Raw genomic sequence first — 13,767 nt, forward strand, 5'->3', positions numbered from 1 at the left:
TGAAATGGTGCGAGATGCATGGAGATGTTGCAATAGCGCAGATGTCAGAGAGGGAGCACTTGTCAGCAGCAGGTAGAGCTTCAGCATCAGAGGATGTTTCTATCCCAACAGGGAGGTCAGTTGGGAGGTGCAGTGTGGATGCAATGCTGGGAGATAGAACCAGCAGCAACGGATGCAGTCAGAGATCAAAGTGACAAAGGCTAGAGCAGTCAGATACTGAAGAGCACAGAGATGCAGAGTTTCAGTCGACAGAGGCAATAGCAGTCAAAGACTTTGATGACAGAGCAAGTGGACCAGCGAGATGTGTTGCATGGAGAACATTCCAGAGTTACAGGATCGGATTTGAGAGGAAGCCTTTCTTGTTAAGAGGGAGAGTTGAAAAGTGTGCAACAAGAAATGCTTGTTGAGAGTGAAACAAGATGATGGAGCTTAGTGAAAAGAGTCGCCTTCACTAAGTGGGCCCGCAGGCTATTTTTGGCGCAAGTCTATTTTTAGACTATGTCTATTTTTAGACATATGGATCATGTCTATGGATTGCAGGTTGTTGTTTATGGATGATTGGTCAAGTTGGGAAAAATAGATGGACTTCTATTTTTGATGAAAGTGTGAGTGATCACAGTGTGAGTGATCAAAGTCTATTTTTAGACTGGCTGTCAAAAATAGAAAAGTCAAATATTATTGTCTCATAATAATATTTGGACTATAAACTTGATCTTATTCTCTTGGAGCACTTCAGGATGAGCTACGGATGTGGTACATGCAGATCCCAGAAGGAAATACGTGGTTACCTATGGGATGACTAATATTTGCATGCAGGACTTCAGTTAGAACTCAAGTGAGTTGAGTTTAGTGGACTAGAGGTGCAGTTGATGGAGTTGTCTTCAGTTTAGCTTTGTTAAACTGGTTGTATTTAGTCTAACTGATCAATAGACTAGAGATGAGTTGGGTGAATTAGTTATTAATTAATTCACAAGTTATTAACTCATAATGCAACTATAGAATACATCAGTTAACTCATTTGCATGTCAGTGCATGTTCAGTTCAGCAGGGACAGGTGTTAGAGGATCAGATTGCTATCAGTTGTGACTATAGTTGTGCATGATGATTTGCACAATCAGAGGGATTGAGTATGCCAATGAATTTTCAAATATCAAGAATTGTAGCTTGTGCTCACGTCCAACACAGTGTGAGTGATTATTTTGAGGTGAAATATGAGTTTGGGAAGCCATTCTCATCAATTCTTGAGTAGGTATTGAGCAGTGGAGGCAGGCAAGCAGTGGAATAGATTTGGAGATCAAATCTGAGTTGTATTGTGTGTAATAGGTGGAGCTGGTACTGGATTGCTTGTGACAAGCATTGTACTTTGTAATGTTACATGATTCAATCAATATAATATACAGATAGTTGGGGTTTTTAGCGAGATGCTTTCCCTGGGATACATACTGTGTTAATGAGTTTGATTGATGCTTCTATGTGTGCCTGTGAATGTTTCTGCTTCTGTAAATTGATGATCAACGTAGAGGAGATTATGTATTATACATGTTCCGCTTATAATTGTATGATCAAGATAATCTTTGTGAATATGTGTTAAATTATTCAAAATTTCTACACAAGCCAATAGCTCTCTGCAATGTCATTACAAGGTAATATCCAAAGTTATACCCTCTCACCTGAAACCTTTATTACCCCTGTTAATATTGCCAGAACAATCAGGATATGTATAAGGAAGGCAAATTATGGACGACATCATTCTCACACATGATATAATCCATTCTTTAAAGCACAACAAAAAAGCAGGCATGCTTCTCAAAATTTATCTTTCAAAAGCTTTCGAAAAATTAAGCTGGAATTACATGGAAAGAATGCTCTTAGCCTTTGGTTTCTCTCCTACATGGGTCAGATGGGTTTTGAGTATGATTTCTTCCTCTTTCTTCTCCATCCTAGTGAATGGCATTCCCTCTCACCCTTTCCAGCCCTCAAGAGGCATACGACAAGGAGATCCTCTCTCTCCTTTTCTCTTTGTGTTAATGGCTAAAGGGCTAGGATGTCTAATAAAGAATGCTCTTCAAATTTAGTAGATCAGAGGAATCTCTATCCATGGATCCCCTTCTTTTACCCATAAATAGTTTGTAGATGACAATATGCTATTTGGGCATCCATCTGTTCAAGAAGCCTTCAAATTTAAATCCTTGCTTGATGATTTTTCGGAAGCCTCTAGAGCCGGCATAAGCAAAGATAAATCCAAAATTTTCTTCTTCCATACCCCCCCTCTCACTCAATCCTACATATCTCATATCCTCGGGTTCTCCATGGCCTCTCTCCCATCCCAATATTTAGGAGCACCTTTGACTGACTCAGCCATTAAACATACCTCATGGCAGATGCTCCTCGAGAGGCTAGAAGGGCACCTCTCTTCTTGGACATATAGAGCCCTCAATATTGCTAGCCGTCTGGTGCTGGTAAAAGCAGTGTTACAATCGATGCCTCTTTACCTTTTCTCTGTGTTATCAGCCCCAAAGTTGATGCTCAAAAGCATCACAAACCTACAACACAACTTTCTCTGGGGATCCTCAGGCCAAAATAGAAAGTGGGCATTGGTTAAATGGACGAAAGTTTCCTCCCTAAAAAATATGGAGGAATGGGCCTCCAGGACCCTGAACATAGCAATTCTATCATGGGAGCAAGGATATGGTGAAAATGGCTATCAGCGTAGCAAACACCTTGGGCAACTTTATGGACTACCAAATATGCAAACAACAGATCCCCAGATGAATTAATCAGACTTCTTCCCACTAAAAAGGGATCTCTTATCTTGAATGCAGTAAAACAACATAGCAACATGGTACAACAACATAGTTTCTGGGAAATCAGAGATGGCAGTAATGCTGGATTCTGGATGGACTCTTGGAATCAAAGGCCAAGGCTTAGCAATGAATTTCAACTTCCACAAATAGAGGACTGGGAAATACAGAAGAAGGAAATAGTTAATCAGCATTGGACCTCAGACCTTCATCAAGGATATAGGCAATGGCTCACTGCAGCTCAGATATTCAGACAAGGAACAAAGAAAATTCACAATGCGCTGGATACAGAACTCATGAATAGGAAAATCCATTTCTCAGACAAGAAGGACATCCTACGTTGGGGATATACACCACGTGGGACCTTCACCACAAAAGAAGCGTACAATATCTTGATGAGCCAGCAGGATGGAAAAGACCCAATATGGGAGAAAATCTAGTCTTCGGGTATCTAGCCTAAGGTATCGATGTTTCTATGGCTGCTGTGTCACAAAAGGATTCTCACTTGGGACAATCTAAGGAAGAAAAGCTTCAATGGGCCTTCCTGATGCTCTAATTGTAGCCAACAGGAAGAGACAATCCAATACCTTATGACCACTTGCTATCTCACCACCAAACTGTGGGAAAAAATTGAATTCATATGCCAAAAGAATGGAAGAATACCAGAAGACATCACAAATACCATTTGAAATTGGATAATAGACCCTTACAAAAGTAGGCTGCTAAATTCACTTTGGAAAATTATCCCAAGCCTACTTGTTTGGACTCTATGGAAATAAAGAAACAAAAGAATATTTAAGAATCAGCACACTCCTCTGGATGCCCTATGGAATAGCTTTTGCACCAACCTATAGGAAACCTTGACACTTCAGAGCTAGAAGGAAGAGGATTTTCCCACCCTGCCTCAAGAGAAGAACATATGGGAGAACTAGAACCTATGTATCTCCCAATTCATTAAGCATTCTAATAGCAACACTCAAAGTAACATCGATTCCAATCATTGGAGGCCTCCCTCCCATGGAATAGTACAACTAAACTTTGATGGTGCCTCTAAAGGCAACCCAGGTAAAGTAGGGTATGGAGGAATCTTAAAGGATCATGACGACATTCCTCTCTTAATTTTCTATGGATCGATAGGATGGGATACAAACAACTCAGCAGAATTGGAAGGACTTTGGCAGGGCCTTTGCTTGGCCCAGAAACATGGTTTTTTTTCTTATAATAGTTGAAGGAGACTCACAAATCCTTATAACCATAGTCAACCACATTCTCCAGGGTACCCACACCCACAAGGTAGCAAGTATCTAGAGATTAGCATAGCGATTAGAATTCATTGAACAGTGGCTTATAAGCAATAGAGCTATCACTCTCCAACACACCAAACGAGAAAGAAATAAAGTGGCAGATCTCCTAGCAAATCTAGGGGTGAACAATGATCGAGTTCTAATTGCTGGAACAATTGACATTATAAATGACAGTTCTCATTTACAGGAATGCATCAATCTGGTGCAAAGAGATGCAAAATCCCCGAATGCGGGTGGATAATGCTGCCGTCACGGCACTGACCTTTCGAGCGGACAAGTGGAATGATCACATGGCCTCCAGCACCACCATTCTTAATGGCATTTTAATGTAGCCAGAAAGAAAAAAACCATTAATGAAGGGAGAGAGCCGAGGCCACCTACTTCTGGCTCTGGACCTTAAGATGGATAATAATCTACGGCCTTCCCCTGCTCTGCCTCCTCTCGCCTACAATTTCCTTCCTGCAGCAGCTCATTCAAGCTCCAAAACGACCACGAGACGACAATGCCAACTTCTCTGCTGCATCGAGTTAAATGACGGTGCCCATTTCTACCATAACCCACTCTGTTGTTTTAGAATTTCTATTCTAGGCCTCAATTCCACCACTGGTAGCCGGTTTCCTCACTCCCCTGTCTTCTCAAGCCTCTCTACCCCATCTCCTGCCTCTCCAAACACCCGGCGCACTGAAATTCACCCTGTCAATATGCCCTGCCTTAGGCATAGAATGAGAAGCCGCGGGGGAAGTAGTAGAGGGAAAGCTATCGGCCCTCCCTCACAGTCCCCGTCGGACTCAGCTCAAGTGGACTCCTCCTCACCTTCTACCACAACTCATAGTAGAGGTCGCTATCCCAACACTTATAGTGGAAGAAGGCAAGACAGAGAGCTAGCCAAAGGAACTTGGAGGAAAACCAGACCCCTCAAACCAACACTGAGCTAATGCTGAACCCCACACATTCCACTCAATTCCATTTCAAATGCACCCTGAACTGCCCCTGTATAATCACCACAGTCTCTGTTGCATTTAGGGAGGAACCACAACGCACCTCTGCCTTGGACAGCATCACTTGGAATAGGACAGGTGAAAGCAGGAGGGACAGCTCGCAGGCGGAACAGCTCAGAACAACTTGGAATAGAATGGAGGCTAGCGAAACTACCCAGAACAAGATGGAAGCCGATTGCTCTAGTCAGGAAGCTTTGCACAAGACAAGTAATTCCCCTGATGGTCAAGGGAAGGTGGCAGCAGGAACGAACAGTCCAGACGACAACGATAAGTGAGATGCTACGACCAGTGGCAAGCAGCAAACCGAAGATGACGACCCTTATGCCTACGAGTGTCTCATTGTGGAGGAGACACAGCCACCTGCTGACACCTAGCTGGCTTCATGTTTTCCAGGTTCCTAGTCATCAAATCCTCTTTGGTCATTTTTTGTGTTTTTTATGTGATAGCTGCCACATTGAGTTTTTTTGGTTTTTGTTTTGCTGGAAAACTCTCAAACATGGTTATTATAAGATGGTTTCCCCTGCGTGGGCAACTTTCTCCTTCTTTGGACTAGTTTCCTCGCATGGGAAGTCTTTTTTTCAATCACTGTTTGATAAACACACAGTAAAATTCTCTGAGACGGTTTTTGTAGAGGCCGGTACCTCCTTGTAACTCTATTTTTTTGTATCCATAATAGAATTAGTCTTACTTAGAAAAAAATATATATAATAATAAAGGTAACAAAATTTTTAAAGAAGAGTTTCTTCTTGTTTTAAGGTTAAAGGTTTTTCCATTTACAATTATCTTAAAGTCCTTTCCACCCTCTCCTTATAATTTTTTCAATGCTATAGTTTCACTTAAGTTTTTAATAAAAATTTGTTCTAAGATATTTGCATAAATTCATTTCCTCCAAGCTACTATTGTTATACATGAAATTAATATAAGTGATCGTTTTATAATTATTTCCATAACCTTTGTTTTAGTAGTGCTAAATAATCGTACGCACACTAGAGAAAAAATAATTCAAATTTTTTAGTTTCTTATTGAGATCATAGGAGCTTCTCACTATAAGAAAATCATTGTCACTATAAAAAATAAGAATGATGAATATTTCAATTGAAGATTCTAAGAACATCCTACTCCTCTCCTTATCCTTTTTTCAATGTTATAGTTTCACTTAAGCTTATGAAATAAATTTTTTCTGAAATATTTCCATAAATTCATTTCCCCCACATTATTATTGTTAAACATGAAATTAATATAAGCGATTATTTTGTAACTATTTCCATAACCTTTGTTTTCACAGTGTTAAATAATCATATCCAAACTTTAGAAAAAAAATAATTGAAACTTTTTAGTTTCTTATTGAGATTATAGGAGCTCCTCACTGCAAGAACAAAATTGTCATTATAAAAAAGAAAAAATATGAATAATTTCAACTAAATATGACAAACACATCCTAATTCTTTTAAAAAACCCTCTAACTTATTCAAATATATGTGAAAAATGGTAGTTATAGGGGGAACCTTTCTTAACTCATGCATTATAGTTAACTTCTTTCGACCACCCCTCAATGTCTTTTTTGTTAAGGAATGACTAGGTATTTATATATTAACAAAAGATGGGGTATGGACTAGAACCCTTAAATAGAGATTCAGATACAAAATTGGATATATCATTTATCCATTCAAAATGGCTAACAACTGTAGAGCTGCAAATCCTTCTTGTGCTAAAAACATGGAAATTATAAACTTCACAATATTAAGGACCCTAGAATAAAGAAGTGCATCTACACATTATCATAGATAACCAGTGTTATGAGGAAATAATCGATACTAATCTGAAAATATTCTTCCACAAGTACCGAGGCCAACAGTGTCAGCCCCTCTTGCACGATGAGATCTCTTCTTTTCCACAACATCGAAGCCTACTCTGCCCACATTCTTAAGCATGTCACCAACCTTGGTGGACTCCAACGTTGTAACTTGAGTGCTTAACGAGTGGACGTCCTCACACAGACCTTCAATACATTCCTCCATATCAGATTCATTCCTAATCAACTTTTCTTCCATGAATAATTGAAAGTAACAACTTGCCTTTTGACCATGTCCTCCATTTTTTAATAGAGGTTAATAGCACTTAAACCACTTTCAATAGCCTATCTAAAACAATGTTCGCAGTGATATTCTCTGGGTATGCCAAAGAATTAGCCATTTAGAAATAGAAACACAACACCCAACAAACAATATTTCTACTAAAATTTATCCACACTCCAATGATCACATGAGAAAATGACACATAATTGACCCGAGGGACTGAATAACTTGATAAATAGACAAAATTAGAGCCATGGCACGAGCCATACTGCAAAAAAATTTCGGGAGCCATCACAAAATACTCATCTAGCTAGAGAATTGATGGCAAATAATTACCACAAAAAATTTGAATTAAATCCTTCCCACTACTCCAAAAACTGAAATCTGCAGTCGACGAAAACCACATCAAATCCCACGAGGGGAAAATTAAATAGACAAGACACTCAAGACTATGTAATATGAAAATTTCCACTTATAGAAATGGATACAACATCGGGACCAAGTCGAAGGAATCTATGGCTGAAATAAGAGCAGCCATCAAATCCTGAGATCCATGCTTATCTGTAAATGAAACATGTGATAGAAATAGAGAATGAAAGATGGCCACAAAATAAGACGGAGGATTGCCCCACTAATGATGGAATTAGTAGAGTTATTTCTTCTTGCGACTCCAAAAAACATAGTTACTGATCAAACGCGAATTATTACCTCAAAACAAGAATTCTACCAAAAAAATACCCAAAAAATCATGAAAAAACAACCCGAAAACAAAAAGTGTTGATTTTGCATCACCATTTTTTTAGAGCAAATTTTCAATAATTTTTAAAAATAATAGTAAAAAACAATAAAATCCATTTTGTTTGGTGCAAAAAATACCTTGAAATCAAAAAGTGTTGATGCTGGAATAATGTTTTTTTTTTTGGGTAAATTTTCAACATTTTTTAACAATGGTGTTAAAGATAAAATATCAATTCTTCGAAAAAACCTTAAAATTGCACCAATTTTCAAGCATGGCATTAAAGATAAAATATCATTTCTCTAAAAAATCCCTAAATTTAAACAATTTTCAATCATAACGTTAAAGATAAAATACTTATAATTGTTTTTTACCATAGCATTAAAGATAAAGTATCGTGACTTAGAAAAAACTTGAAATTTTGACAATTCTTCAACCATAGAATTAAAACCAAATATCACGACTGCAAAAAACCTTAAGTTTTCAATATATTTCAATCATGCCATTATCGAAAAATTATATGACTAAAAGATCTTTAAAAATGAACACCTTAATAAAATAGTCATTATACCAAGAGTAATTTCTTTTTTAAATGCTAAAAGTATAGCTATTTTAAAATCTTAACCTAAGACAACTTGACACATTGCAACAAAATTTTAAAAGTCAACCATCAAATTGACATGTGGTGTAGGCAAACTTAACTATGGTAATGAAATCTTAAAAATCAATCATGAAATTGATACACGCAGACTTGTCCATTATAACAATAACTTTAAAATCAACTATCAAATTGACACATAATGAGGTTGGGTTGCTAGTTGATGATCATCATGAACCCTAAAAAAAAAGTAGATAAATAAATAAAAATACAAAATAAACCAAAAATTAAAAGTAAAACAAAGAAACAATTTTTTTTTTTAAATAACAACTAATAAATAAAACAATATATTAAAACACAAAAAAATAATTAAAAATATAAAAAATGACCCAAAACAATCAAACATAAAAATTAAATATAAAATATTTTTCAGATAAATCATAAAGTAGATTCCCCACATATATATATATATATATATATATATATATATATATATATATATATAGATATATATAGATATAGATATATATAGATATATATATAACAAACAAACAAAAACATAAAATTTCTAAAAATACAAAATTAACACAAAGATTAAAAAAAGAAAATTTAAAATTTTAATACTAAAAAATTAAAAAATAAAAAAAATAAGTCAATTAGATAATAAAAAAAATAAAAATTAAACACAAACTAAAACAAATTAAAAAATATTTAAATCATAAAATTAAAAATAAATAAATTAAGCAATTAGAAAATAATATTAAAAAACATTAAAGAAAACCATTGAAACAAAAAGAAGTTAGAATAAAAATTAAATTTTAATTTTAAATAAAAATTAAAAAATATAGACATTATAAAAATAAATAAATTTAAATCTAATATTAAATAAAACAATTAAAAAAATTATTTAAAAAAATAAAAATTAATTAAAAAGGATAAAAATTCTTAAAAAAACAAACAAACAAACAATTATAAAAAAATATATATATAATTTTAAGGAAAAAAACTTAAAACTAAATTAAAAAAACCAATAAAAAAATTCAAGGGAATTAGATCATTAAAAAGGAAACAAATAAAAATAATAACTAAAAACTATTTTTTTAAATAAATAAATAAATATAAAAAATATATTAAAAACAAATTTAAAAATAAAAAAATAAAAATAAACAAAAAGTTAAAAAAACAATAATTTCCAAGAAAATGAGTTAAGGAATAAATATATATACCTGATAAAGAATAAACAATTAAAAATATTAATTTAAAGAATTTAATAAATTTAAATAGATTTAAGATTTTAATCTATTTTTTTAATTTAATTTAAATTTATTAAAATAAAATGATTATATAAAAAAAAAAAAAAAAAATGAAAGCTAAAAATTAAAATATTAATTTTCTTTTATTAAAATTTGAAAAGGAAATTAGCCCTTGGGCCCTTGGCTGGCCAAGGGCTGAATCCGATAATTGGCCCTCAGCTAAGTGGGGGCTTGAGGATTGACTCTCGGGATCAGCCCTCAGCGAGGCGAGGGACCCGGCAATTTTTTTCTTTTAAATTTTAATAAAAAACATACTAAGTTTTAAATTTTTAAATTATCAAGAGGCCACTTGGATCGGTGGTGAGTCAAGGAGAGTGTGAAGGTGATGTTTGTTTGTTTCTAAGCAAGTCAAAGACATTGGTGACTAACCTTTCCATTTTCTCCCACTTTTTCCATGCAAACCAAGATAACATGCTCTATGTCAAATTGTTCAATGAAAATTTTTCCAATAAGCATTTTAATGTGCCAATATAAATTGACCAATTGTATGTAAGAGGTTTCTTGAGACCTAGTAGAGGTGCCTATTTAGCGAATTATTCTTTCTCTCACACACACCATTTATTTTTCATTGTAATTATAAACTCCATAGATATATAATATAATAATAAAAGTAACAAAAATTTGAAAGAAGAGTTTCTTCTTATTTTAAAGTCAAAGGTTTGTCCATTTACAATTATTTTCAAGTCCTTTCCACCCTCTCCTTATAATTTTTTTAATGCTATAGTTTCACTTAAGTTTTTAATAAAAATTGGTTCTAAGATACTTGCATAAATTAATTTCCTCCATGCTACTATTGTTATACATGAAATTAATATAAGTGATCGTTTTATAATTATTTCCATAACTTTTGTTTTAGTACTGCTAAATAATCGTACCCACACTAGAGAAAAAAAATTGAAACTTTTTAGTTGCTTATTGAGATCATAGGAGCTTCTCACTATAAGAAAAAGATTGTCAATATAAAAAAGAAGAATGATGAATATTTCAATTGAAGATTCTAAGCACATCCTACTCCTCTCCTTATCCTTTTTTCAATGTTATAGTTTCACTTAATGTTATGAAATAAATTGGTTCTAAAATATTTGCATAAATTCATTTCCCCAAGTAATTATTGTTATACATGAAATTAGTATAAGCAATTATTTTGTAATTATTTCCATAACCTTTGTTTTAGAAGTGTTAAATAAACATATCCATACTAGAGAAAAAATAAATAAATAAATAAATTTGAAACTTTTTAGATGCTTATTGAGATTATAGGAGCTCCTCACCGCAAGAACAAAATTGTCATTATAAAAAAGAAAAATTATGAATAATTTCAACTAAATATGACAAACACATCCTAATTCTTTTAAAAAACCCTCTAACTTATTCAAATATATGTGAAAAATGGTAGATATAGGGGGAACCTTTCTTAACTCATGCATTATAGTTAACTTCTTTCAACCACCCCTCAATGTCTTTTTCTTAAGGAATGAGTAGGTATTTATATATTAACAAAATATAAGGCATGGGCTAGAACCCTTACGTAGAGATTTAGATACAAAATTGGATATATTAGTTATCCATTCAAAATGGATAACAACTGTAAAGTTACAAATCCTTCTTCTGCTAAAAACATGGAAACTATAAACGTCACATTATCAAGGACCCTAGAATAAAGAAGCATCTACATAATATCATAGATAACCAGTGCTATGAGGAAATAATAGATACTAATATGAAAATATTCTTCAACAAGTACCGAGACCAACAGTGTCAGCCCCTCTCACACGATGAGATCTCTTCTTTTCCACAACGTCGAAGCCTAGTCTACCCACATTCTTAAGCATGTTGCCAACCTTGGTGGACTCCAACGTTGTAACTCGAGTGCTTAACGAGTGGACGTCCTCACACAGACCTTCAATACATTCCTCCATATCATATTGATTCCTAATCAACTCTGCTTCCTTGAATAATTGAAAGGAACAACTTTGTCTTTTGACCATGTCCTCCATTTTTTTAATAGAGTCAAATAGCGCTTCAACCGCTTCCAATAGCCTATCTAAAACAATGTTGGTGGTGATATTCTCTTGAGATGCCAAAGAATTAGCCATTTAGAAACATAAACACAACACCCAACAAACAATATTTCTATTAAAATTTATCCACACTCTAATGATCACATGAGAAAATGACACATAATTGACCTGAGGGATTGAATAACTCGATAAATAAACAAAAATAGAGCCATGGCACCAGCCATACTACAACAAGATTTCAGGAGCCATCACAAAATTCTCATCTAGCTAGAGAATTAATGGCAAATAATTACCACAAAAAATCTGAATTAAAACCTTCCCACTACTCCAAAAATTGAAATCTGTGATCGACGAAAACCACATCAGATCCCAATAGGGGAAAATTAAATAGACAAGACACTCAAGACTACATAATATGAAAAATTCCACTTGTAGAAATGAATACAACATCAGGACCAAGTCGAAGGAATCTATGGCTGAAATAGGAGCAGCCATCAAATCCCGAGATCCATGCCTATCTGTAAACAAAACATGTGATATAAATAGAGGATGAAAGATGGCCACAAAATAAGATGGAGGATTGCCCCACTAATGATGGAATTAGTAGAGTTATTTCTTCTTGCGACTCCAAACAACATAGTTACTGACCAAACGAGAATTATTACCTCAGAAAGAGAATTCTAGCAAAAAAATACCCAAAAAATCATGAAAAACAACCCAAAAACAAAAAGTGTTGATTTTGCATCACCATTCTTTTTAGAGCAAATTTTCAATGTTTTTTAAAAATAACAGTAAAATCCATTTTTTTGTGCAAAAAACACCTTGAAATCAAAAAGTGTTGATGTTGGAATAATGTTTTTTTTTTGGGGTAAATTTTCAACATTTTTTAGCAATGGTGTTAAAGATAAAATATCAATTCTCCTAAAAACCTTAAAATTGCACCAATTTTCAAGCATGGCATTAAAGATAAAATATCTTTCTCTGAAAAGCCCTAAATTCAAACAATTTTTAGTCATAATGTTAAATATAAAATACTTATAATTGTTTTTTACCATAGCATTAAAGATAAAGTATCGTGACTTAGAAAAACCTTGAAATTTTGAAAATTCTTCAACCTTAGAATTAAAACCAAATATCATCACTGCAACAAACCTTAAGTTTTCAATATATTTCAACCATGGCATTATCGAAAAATTATATGACTAAAAAATCTTTGAAAATGAACACCTTAATAAAATAGCTATTATACCAAGAGTAATTTCTTTTTTAAATGCTAAAAGTATAGCTATTTTAAAATTTTAACCTAAGACAACTTGACACATTGCAACAAAATTTTAAAAATCAACCATCAAATTGACATGTGGTGTAGGCAAACTCAACTATGGTAATGAAATCTTAAAAATCAATAATGAAATTGATACACACAGACTTGTCCATTATAATGATAACTTTAAAATCAACTATCAAATTGACACATAATGAGATTGGGTTGCTAGTTAATGATCAACATGAATCCTCTAAAAAAAAAAAAATAGATAAATAAATAAAAATGTAAAATACAAAACAAACCAAGAATTAAAAGTAAAACAAGAAAACAAAAACTTAAAAAAAAATAACAACTAATAAATAAACCAATATATTAAAACACAAAAAAATAATTAAAAAGATAAAAAATGACAAAAAACAATCGAACATAAAAAGTAAATATAAAATATCTTTTAGATAAATCATAAAATAGAGTCCACATATATATATAACAAACAAACAAAAACATAAAATTTCTAAAAATAATATATATATATATATATAAAAGTCAATTAAATAATAAAAAATACAAACTAAAATAAATTAAAAAATATTTAAATCATAAGTAAATAAATTAAAAACTAAAAAATAATATTAAAAAACATCAAAGAAAACC

The sequence above is a fragment of the Pinus tabuliformis genome, chromosome 7 (assembly GCF_031772625.1).
Source record: "Pinus tabuliformis cultivar Carrire ecotype Pingquan chromosome 7, CPIR1, whole genome shotgun sequence".
Lineage (NCBI taxonomy): Eukaryota > Viridiplantae > Streptophyta > Pinopsida > Pinales > Pinaceae > Pinus > Pinus tabuliformis.